Here is a 9,547-nt window from a genome sequence, read left to right as displayed (position 1 = left end):
GTCGGACTGTCAAATAGAGTATAACTTCTTTAAGATTAGGATGATGGAGGGGCCCCTGGGAAAGTAAAAGAGGTAGAAACCTGCCAGAAATCATCTCACAGAAACTGTGTGGCATTTTCATTACTATGATCAATAAAACATGGTCTTCACTTCAAAAGAAACTTATCTGCATGACCTCATTTGGTGACATAATTCACAACTATCTAAAGATGGAAATAATATCTATCAGTTGATAAATGGACAAGATAACCGACATAATAAGGAATACTTTCCTCAAATATTTCACAACAGTGATGAATATTGAACACAAGTTAAGCGAAGAAGATAACTACAGACTACTACACATTTTATGATTTCGTTGATATGAAATGTCCATGAAGGGCCAATCTATGAAGACAAAACAGTGGAGGAGTACACTGGAGAAAGTGCTAATTCAATGTTGAGAGCTAAAGGATAAGGGCTTCTAAGATGACGAAATACTTTAAAGATGGACTGTGGTAACTGCTACATAGCCACTGAGCTGGATGCAGTAAGTAGGCAAATTGTGTACTGTAATAATCTGCTAAGGTTTTCATTCCAAAGCATCACAAACTGAGTAGGTTAAGCAACCCAATTTTCTATTTTTATTTGTTTGTTTGTTTGTTTGTTTGTTTATTTATTTATTTCTGGAGGCTGGGACTCTGGGATCAAAGTGCTGGTAGAGTTGATTCCTTCTGAGGGGTGTGAGGGAGGGATCTGTTTCAGGTCCCTAACCTGACCTTGTAAATGACCACCTTTTGTCAAAATTCTCATATTCCCTCCTATAGGATATGTCTGTGTCTGAGCTTTCCCTTCCTAGGAAGATACTGGGGAGGAATTCTGATCAGTTTGAAAGGAAGGCTTTAACCATTTAGTCAATGAGGCAAATAGGCGATTCTGCTTGTGGAAGGACAGAGGCAGGTTCACTGAGAACACAATACCCACTACGCTTTTTCTTTGGTTAAGGGAGAGTGATGTCTTGCTGTCAGTAGTTTCTCTTGCATGGAATATTATGGCATTGTTGGATTATTTTCTTTAAGATGTCATTTTGTGATGTTGTAAAAAACCCTAGGGCTGGGACAAATGCAGTCATTACACTTTTCTGATCGGAATTAGAGCTAGCAAAGGAACTGCAGACAGATCATGTTTATGAAACACATAGTACAGTGTGGGCTGTGAAACTAGATGGAAAGCTCACAGGAGAAGTGGAAGAGTGTTCATCTGTTTGTTCTTACAAGGCAGGCATTATGTATTACAGAATAAAATAGTTATTTATTTATTTATTTTAACATGAGCCAATTTTGAAGTACTATTTCCTTTAAAATGTGGCTGGCAGTGCTGGGTGGGAGTATGGGTAACTGTAATAGGAATACCAGGAAAGCTGAAGCAGGAAGATGGTGAGTTTTAGGCCAGTCTGAGACTCTATCTGAAAAGCAAGTAGAAAACACGGAAAACAAAATCACCCAAGAAAGGTGCCAATATCAACTGTTTTATATATATATATATATATATATATATATGTATGTATTGAACATACTGATGGAATAATTCTTCCCATCAAGTCTTTAGTCTTTAAATTGCTGCTTTATCTATTTTCAGGAGTCTGAGCTTTATAACAAGCCTATAGGATTTACTGTCCATTACCATTGAGTAACATGACCTTCTGCAGATAGAACAGCTTATAGTATCTTCATCATTTTGCCTCAGACACCTTTTTGAATCTGACTTGCTCTGGAAGCCTGGGTTTTCTCCCATTTTTAACCTTCTTTCATACAATTTTAAAGCTGCCATGCCAGATCTCAGGCATGAGGTTAATTTAGGGCCTGCAAACAGCAGAGGAAAACAGCGACTTCTTGCTTTACTATAGATTTGATTTTATTATAGATTTGTTATTTCTTAAAATTAGAATTATGCCTTGAGGGGTTTTTGGTGGTTAGTATAATCTAATTATTTTGGTAGAATGGATAACATATATTTTTATCATATTTGCTCTGTTTATAGAACTAACTTTTACTTCCTTGCCTATGTGTTGGGAGCAAAACAATGTTAAGAAAAATAAGGAAGGAATAAGAAGAAATAAGAGATTCTCAAATAAGGAAAAATGAGAAATGATAGATTTGCAAAGAAAAGACCTTGTGACTAAAAGTTTACAACAGATCAAACTTCTTTTGACATTTGTCCTCAATTTCAAAACTTCCTGCCATGTTCTTTCATCTCTGCTCTCACACCCGAGTGTGCATCTCCCCACCGGGCTGTTGATTGTAGATTAGATAAAGCCCCCACATTGTCCTGAGGTGCAGCCGACTCAGGAGCATTTTCCCTGCAAACTGAATCACAGACAGGGTGATGCCAACTCATGAGCCAAGGATAGGTACTGTTATGAAACTTGAATGTGCGCAGACCATGTTCTTTTAATGACACACACACCCAAAGGCTAAGTTCTGCTGACTTATGAACGATAGAAGAAAATGGTCACATTACAGTTTTGTTTTGCATGCTGCATAAGCATAAATCCACCTGGTGCCAGCTTTGGGCTCTTTGCTGTGTAGTTCCTCGTACACATCACATTCCAGCCTTCCAGTTCCTCCATCTCAAAACTCTGGGACCCCACTTGATCGTCTTGTTTTTCCCACCAGCAAATGCTGGCAGCATTAGCTGAAGCATCTACTAGGAAGCTAACCATTCCTTGCTGATTCTCAAGGTTCCAAGCCACTCATTTAGACCACTGTAATGACCTCTTGTATAGAGTTCTGGGTTGTTGCTCTGCAGTCAAAAACAAAACGTAACTACAGTGATTCCAACAGCATGTCTGTCATAAAACACACGATTAAAAACTGGCCCTGTATCTGGTAAACATCCTTCAGCGGGTTTCCATCATTATGCAGAATAAAGGATATCGAATACTGGCTCACAATGTCCTCTTCCAAGGATCCCTGCTCTCTGCGAGCTCACCTTGTGCTCTCTACACATTGGCTATCCGTCTTCTCCATAGGACCCTCGACTTTGCCTTCCTCGGGTTCTTGCTAAAATTTTGACTTCTTTTTTATAGAGATGCTATTTAAAACTGACCCCTGCCTCCCTTGCTGATGTCCATCATCCTACTTCTTTATTGTTCTTATGGAATAATTCATATATTTCATGTATTTCTCCTGATTTCAAGACATAGTGATTTTTAAAAAAATGTTCATTGCTGCATTTACCGAGTCTAGAATGGTGCTGGTTTATATCATACCTCTCAACACATGTGAAGTTCATGTTTTCCAGAAAAGAGTTACTTATGATTGTCCTTGAGACTCCTCAAGTGAATATTATTTTAATTTGGGCTAAAACCAGAGATTAGAACCACTGTCTCTGCACCCCCCTCCCCCAAGGCTAGCCAAGAAGGTTTGCCAAACACAGTATGGAAAGATTCATCATGGTGTTCCAGAACAGGAAAGAAGATGCTGAGAACACACTACAGAGCTGTGGTTTTCAACCTTCCCAATGCTGTGACCCTTTAATGCAGCTCCTCATGCTGTGGTGACTCTCAGACATAAAATCAGTTTCATTGCTACTTCATACTTTTGCTGTTGCTATGAATCATAGTTTAAACATTCTTGGAAGTAGAGGGTCACAGTGGGGCCATGACCCAAAGGTTAAGAAACATTGCTTCTCAGGCACTGCGCTAGTCTCCCAGAACCCTTCTGCCCTCTCTGCAGCAGACCTGAGAGCTGATGGTTGGCTTCAGTGAGGGCCATGAAAGATTGCAAGTTTAAAATGTCGGTGGCTTGAGTTAAATTCCTCCTAGGAGAAATAATGTTTCACTAAATAAATAACTGGTCACTGATGTGACAGAGGTCACATTAAACACCGAGCTCCTAATTCAGATCCACGGATGTCAACAAGAAACACAATGGCGTGGGAATAAAGCAGGACAGTGGTTTTTCACGGGGGGAGTGCGTGTGTTATAACAACATAACCATGCAAACACCTGCACTATTATGGCATCTCTAGTCTTGCCCCATCTCCTACAAGGCCTTGTGATCCCAGCTGTGGTAAGCGCTTTTTTGATCCCATTGTAAATTGTCACAATCACAAAAGAGGATCTTTGCTTTTTAAAAAAAAAAAAAAGAGACACGAGACGCTGTGCCTACTAACCCCTCATCAACATGCCAGGCAGCTTAAGAAACTGCACTGAATCAGAAAGCAACACAGGCTGCCAATTTGCACATGTCAAAGTTTCTTAGCACCATTCAAAGTTTGCTTTGACTACCAAAGCCTATGATGGTAGCTCGGAATTTCCAGCAAATCTGCAACGAAGTATCTGGCAGGAGGCTTTTGTGTTTTGTTTCCCTTCACAAATTTCCCTGAGATTTCTCCTGACTTCTGACACCCATTATGTCATGTCTCATCATGTTGAGCCAAGCACGGTGGAAACACTAGGAAGGAAACTGGGAGACAAAGTGTCCGTGTAGAACTTGTCCTTGAACAAATAGCTGCTGGTTACGTGTTGTGTATGGCCATGGGTGTTAACACTGGAGACATCTGCACTGGTCACTCTAGAGGGTTAAAGCATCAAATCTGGTTGTTATGAAATTGAGGAGAAGGGAAAGTTAGAACAGATAGGAGAAACAGATGAGGTAAAATCAGGCACGCTCTGTGATGGTGTGGATATGAAGTGTCCTCACAAGAGGCTTGGTTTCTAGCCATGGTGCTCGAGAATGACGGTTGAGTCAGGGCAACAGTAATGTAATTGATGGAGGTCTCCATAGGGAATGGTCTATTAAGAGACTGAATCTAGTTGGAAGAAATAAGTCACAGGAGTTTTCCCTGTAAGATATATCTGGTTCCTGGATATCTTTTGTCTCTCTGGTTGTTTCTTGGCCACCAGAAAGTGAGCAGTTTTATTTTGTAACACTCTCTCTGCCATTGCATTTGTCCCTGATGTAGGTGCAAAGCAAAAGGGTCAAGAAATACTTCTATCCCTTGGTTAGTAAGTAAAATTAAACAAAAATATCTTAAAGCATGTTAGCAGGGCTTGGTGGTACATACCTTTAATCCCAGTACTTAGGAAGCAGAGGCAGGAAAATCTCTGAGTGTAAGGCCAGCCTGATCTACATAGTGAACTCTAGGTCACTCAGGGCTATATGGTGACACCCCCCCCCCCAAAAAAAAAGAGAAAAGAAAAAAAAGGAAAAAAACTGTCTTATTTGAATATCTGCTCTGTGATGTTTGAAACTGCAACAAGTTCTTCCAAGAAATATGCATATCTGTGCACGGGAGGAATTAGCTTGTGGTGAACACAGCGCCCTGGCGTGTTTCTTTGGAGAAATATATAACAATAATATTACTCACAGCTGTGCCATCTCCGGAACAGGCATGGCCATCAGGAACAGTTCCAGTCTCCTAACCTCACTATAATTGAGTTTCTTAAGAATGTCTGAAAATGACAGTAACGCAAGGAAAAACATGAATCCGCCCTAAAGCCAGCACCTCTGGCTTCCCTGAGGCCCTGCGTTCAGGGCTTCTCTACAATGTAAAGGTTGTGTGCTGGAAGAGCCAAGTGAGTGCATGGATGTGTCAAGGCTTCTGAGCGTGTTGGAGAGTCTAAAATGAAACAGTCAAAATCTCATCCTAAAACTGAGAACGAATGTGTGCTTTGTTTTATTTTCAGTTGAGACGCTGATATTTCCAATAAAATCAGGAATACTAGGAAAAATGGATAACAGGTATTAGGGAGGCGTGTAAGTGTGTCTGTTCAAAGAATGCAATTGCATATGTTGTAGAGTCAAATTTTGCTTGGAAGGGTTATGAAAAACTCACTTAATGTACATACATCATTAGGGCTTTCTAAATGCCACCAATTAGCAAATGAAAAATCACCAGTGGTCAATTTTTGCATGCCTAGATATATGCTTGAATATTTAGTTATAAAACATGTCAGGAACATATGTGCTTGGTCGAGGCTGTTTCATGTATGGTGGCTCAGACAGTGGTCCGTTTCTAAGCTGCTGGTGTTCCTGCCAGCTTTTACCTATACATGACTGAACATAAATTATTTTTTAATACATTTCATTTTTTGAGTGTGAACCAGTTCATTATACAAAAGAACAACTGTCTTCATTATACTATATTCTTTCAGACCTCTCCCTTGAGCCACAAAAATATCCACACAGAGCAACACTGATCTCATGAATTTGCACTTCCTGACTCTTTTCTCAGAAAATTATAAGCCAGCTAACTTTCTTAAAGAGCACTCTCCATTTCCTATCTCTTCTCATAAAATCTCAATTCCATCAACTATTTTCCCCCCTTAATTGTACCTTTCTAACTTAGGGACAAAAATAGCCATTCAGAGATTTTTCTTGGTTGAATATGTCTCTCTTGAATTATTTGATGGTTCCACATTTGTAAACAAAATGAGAAAAAAGTAGAGATGAGAAAGAAGGGTCTGGTAAGACTGGGTTAGGAATTAAATAGATGAAAAAAACAGCAATATCTATTTTTAACCGTAGCCATAAAAGCTCCCTCCTCATCCTTCTGTCTCCATGACCCCCCCCCCCCCCCATTCTCTTTGGCCCATCAGTTCAGAGGCTATTGAAAGGTAAGTAGTGTTGAATAAGAGAAGAGTTCTGAGGAACCCAAAATTTCCTAGGAGGATAATAATCATTTTTTAAAGAAAAAGTCCTGCAGTTTCATCTGGCAAAGTGTCAGATATGGTGGTAGCCTATATACAGGAAAGGTTTCAAATGGAAAATGTACTGGAGCTTGGACCCAAAATCATTGGCTACATGGAGTTTGGTAGGTGAGGGAGAGAGGGTTGTTTGCCTTTAAAGTCAGAGAAAACGATCAACAAATATTTTGAGTATAGAAGGAAGAAGGTGGAAGAAACTGTGTGTGGTGTGATTGTCTGGACCAAGAACCCTTGAGGATGAGAAAGCTGACGATAGAGTTACAGACTTCTTAGGAAGTATTCTCTGCTGTGCTGTCCTTCCAGAATCTTAAATTCATATCCATCAAAACCAAACACCTGGAATATGACTATATATATATATATATATATATATATATATATATATATATACATACATATAATGTATGTGTGTGTGTGTGTGTGTGTGTGTGTTTGTGCGTGCCAATAATATCTCCTGGAATAACTAACTGCCTTTCTGGGACAATTTCCCTTCTGCTTCAATAAGTCCATGAAGTATTTCACTCACCATGACAAAATTCTTTTTATTTCTTTGAACATAGTAATTTCATTCTTGTTTTAGAAGTCTGTTTTCCCCAGACGAAGAATTCTAAGTTGGCAGCAATTCTGTTTTAGCATTCTAAGATGTCAGTCCATTCTCTTTTGGTTTCTAACATTTCCATTGAAAACTGTGAGAAAACAGCTGTTGATCCTGTTGAAGATAATGTGCCTTCTTCCTCTAAGTGCTCCTGGGATGCTCTCTTTGTTTCTGGCTTTTAGTAGTTTTATTGTAACGTGTATAAGCATGGCTAGATTGCTCTGTAGTTATCCTGCTTGGAGTACAAAGAGTTCTTTACATCTATGTAAAGAGCTTTCATCAGCGTCTTTCATTCGTCTGGAAATGTTTGGGTCGATGTTCTAGTCTAAAGGAACCTTAGGCATACATTGTAAGACCTTTCCTCTGAATCCTCTTTTGTTTGTTCTTTGTATTTTTTTCTTCTGTTTTATAGGACACTAGTCTGAATACTTTCTGTTGAACTATATAATCAAGGCAATAACTCCAGTATTCTCTTGTTTATGGTATTTAAATGACTTCTTGAATTTTAATTAAAAAACACCTTTTATTGACTCTTTGTGAATTTCACATCATGTACCCAATCCCACTCATCTCCCCATTCCTCCATTGCACCCTGGCAACCCTCCTCCAAAACAAAATAAACCATCTCACAGTGGAAGTTGTGCTGTATCATGGCGTGTCATAGTATAGCTTTTTGTCTAAACAACTTTACTTGCAAATGTTCATTGCAATGAGTCATTGGTCTACTTTGAGACCTCTGGCTTTGGCTACACCATCAATACTGCATCCTCACTGAGACTCCTTTCCATATCTTGTTGTTGTCTGTGTCATGGGATCCTGCATCTTCTGCAGGACCCATCCCTTCATGCACTCCAGCACTTCATAAAAGCGGGAGAATTATAGTTATATTTTAAGTGTTATATTTTTCTTGAAAGCTATTATTTTGGGTGGTTCATATATATATATTTTTGAGAAATTTGTACATTAAATTTTGATCATACTTATCCTCCTCCTCCCCAGGTCCTTCCCCATCTGATACCCTCTGTGGTGGTTTGAATATGCTGGTCCACAGGACCTTGTTGGAGGAAGTGTGTCACTGGGTAGGCGGGCTTTGAGGGCTCCTAGTGCTCAAGCTCTTCCCTGTGCTTATGAAAGTTTCCTTCTAGCTGCCTCTGGGTCAAGATGTAGGACTTCCAGCTCCTTCTCCAACACCATGCCTGCCTGGATGCTGCCATGCTTTCTGCCATGATGATAATGGACTAAACCTCTGAAACTGTAAGCCAGCTCCAATGAAATGCTTTCCTTTACAAGAGTCACCTTGGCCATTACTCTTCACAAGCAATGAAACCCTAATCAAGACACTCAACCAAACTTTGGGACCCCCCTTCTTTCAAATCCGAGTTCAGTTTGTACTACCAAAACACTCACACTCTTTGGTGCGAGGCTATTGCCCGGAGTATGATATACCTGCAACTTTTTCTTTGATACAGTTTTATTTTTTTATTTTCCTAGTTGTATTTATATAGGTTTGTCTACTTATCTAGTTTTTCTTGTAACAATCCTATCTCCTGAAATAAATAGCTACCCTTCTGGGACAATTTCTCTTCTGCTCCAATAGCTCCATGAACAATTTCACTCACGTATAAGGGTCTACACCCTTAAAGAAAACCGATTCCGCCTTTCCCAGGGGTTAGCAATGGCCAGTAGCTCTTCAGCTAAGGGTAGGACTTCCTGCCTCACTTAGGTGGGGGTTGCTCTGGCTTGAGCTTGCATAGGTCTTGTATGTGCTGTCACAACACTATTGTGTCCAAAAAAAAAAATCCTTTTCTTATAGTCACCACCACCTCCAGCCCTCACAGTTTTCCCACTGGCCTCTTCTGCAATGATCTCTGAGCATTGGGATGATGATGATGATGGAGGAGGAGGAGGAGGAGGAAGAGGAGGAGGAGGAGAAGGGCAGGATAAGATGTCTCATTTAGGGCTGAGTACTCCACGGTGCTCACTTATGCTCTGCACCCAACCACTTGCAAAAATCTCTGTGCTAATCTCTGTCTAGTGAAAAAAGAAACTTCTTTGATGGGATTTGAGAGATGAACTAATCTATGGGTACAACAAGAAGTCATTAGAACTAGATAAGGACTGACGAGCTGAAGGGGTTTGCAACCCAATAGGAAGAACAACAATATCAACAAATCAGACCTCCCAGAGCTCTCAGGGACTAAACCACCAACCAAAGAATATACATGGGTGGGTCCATGACTCCAGCTGCATATGTAGCAGAG

This window comes from Mus musculus, chromosome 4, assembly GCF_000001635.26.
Source record: "Mus musculus strain C57BL/6J chromosome 4, GRCm38.p6 C57BL/6J".
NCBI lineage: Eukaryota > Metazoa > Chordata > Mammalia > Rodentia > Muridae > Mus > Mus musculus.
The sequence above is the reverse complement of the archived record's forward strand: the minus strand, read 5'-3'. Positions refer to the sequence as shown.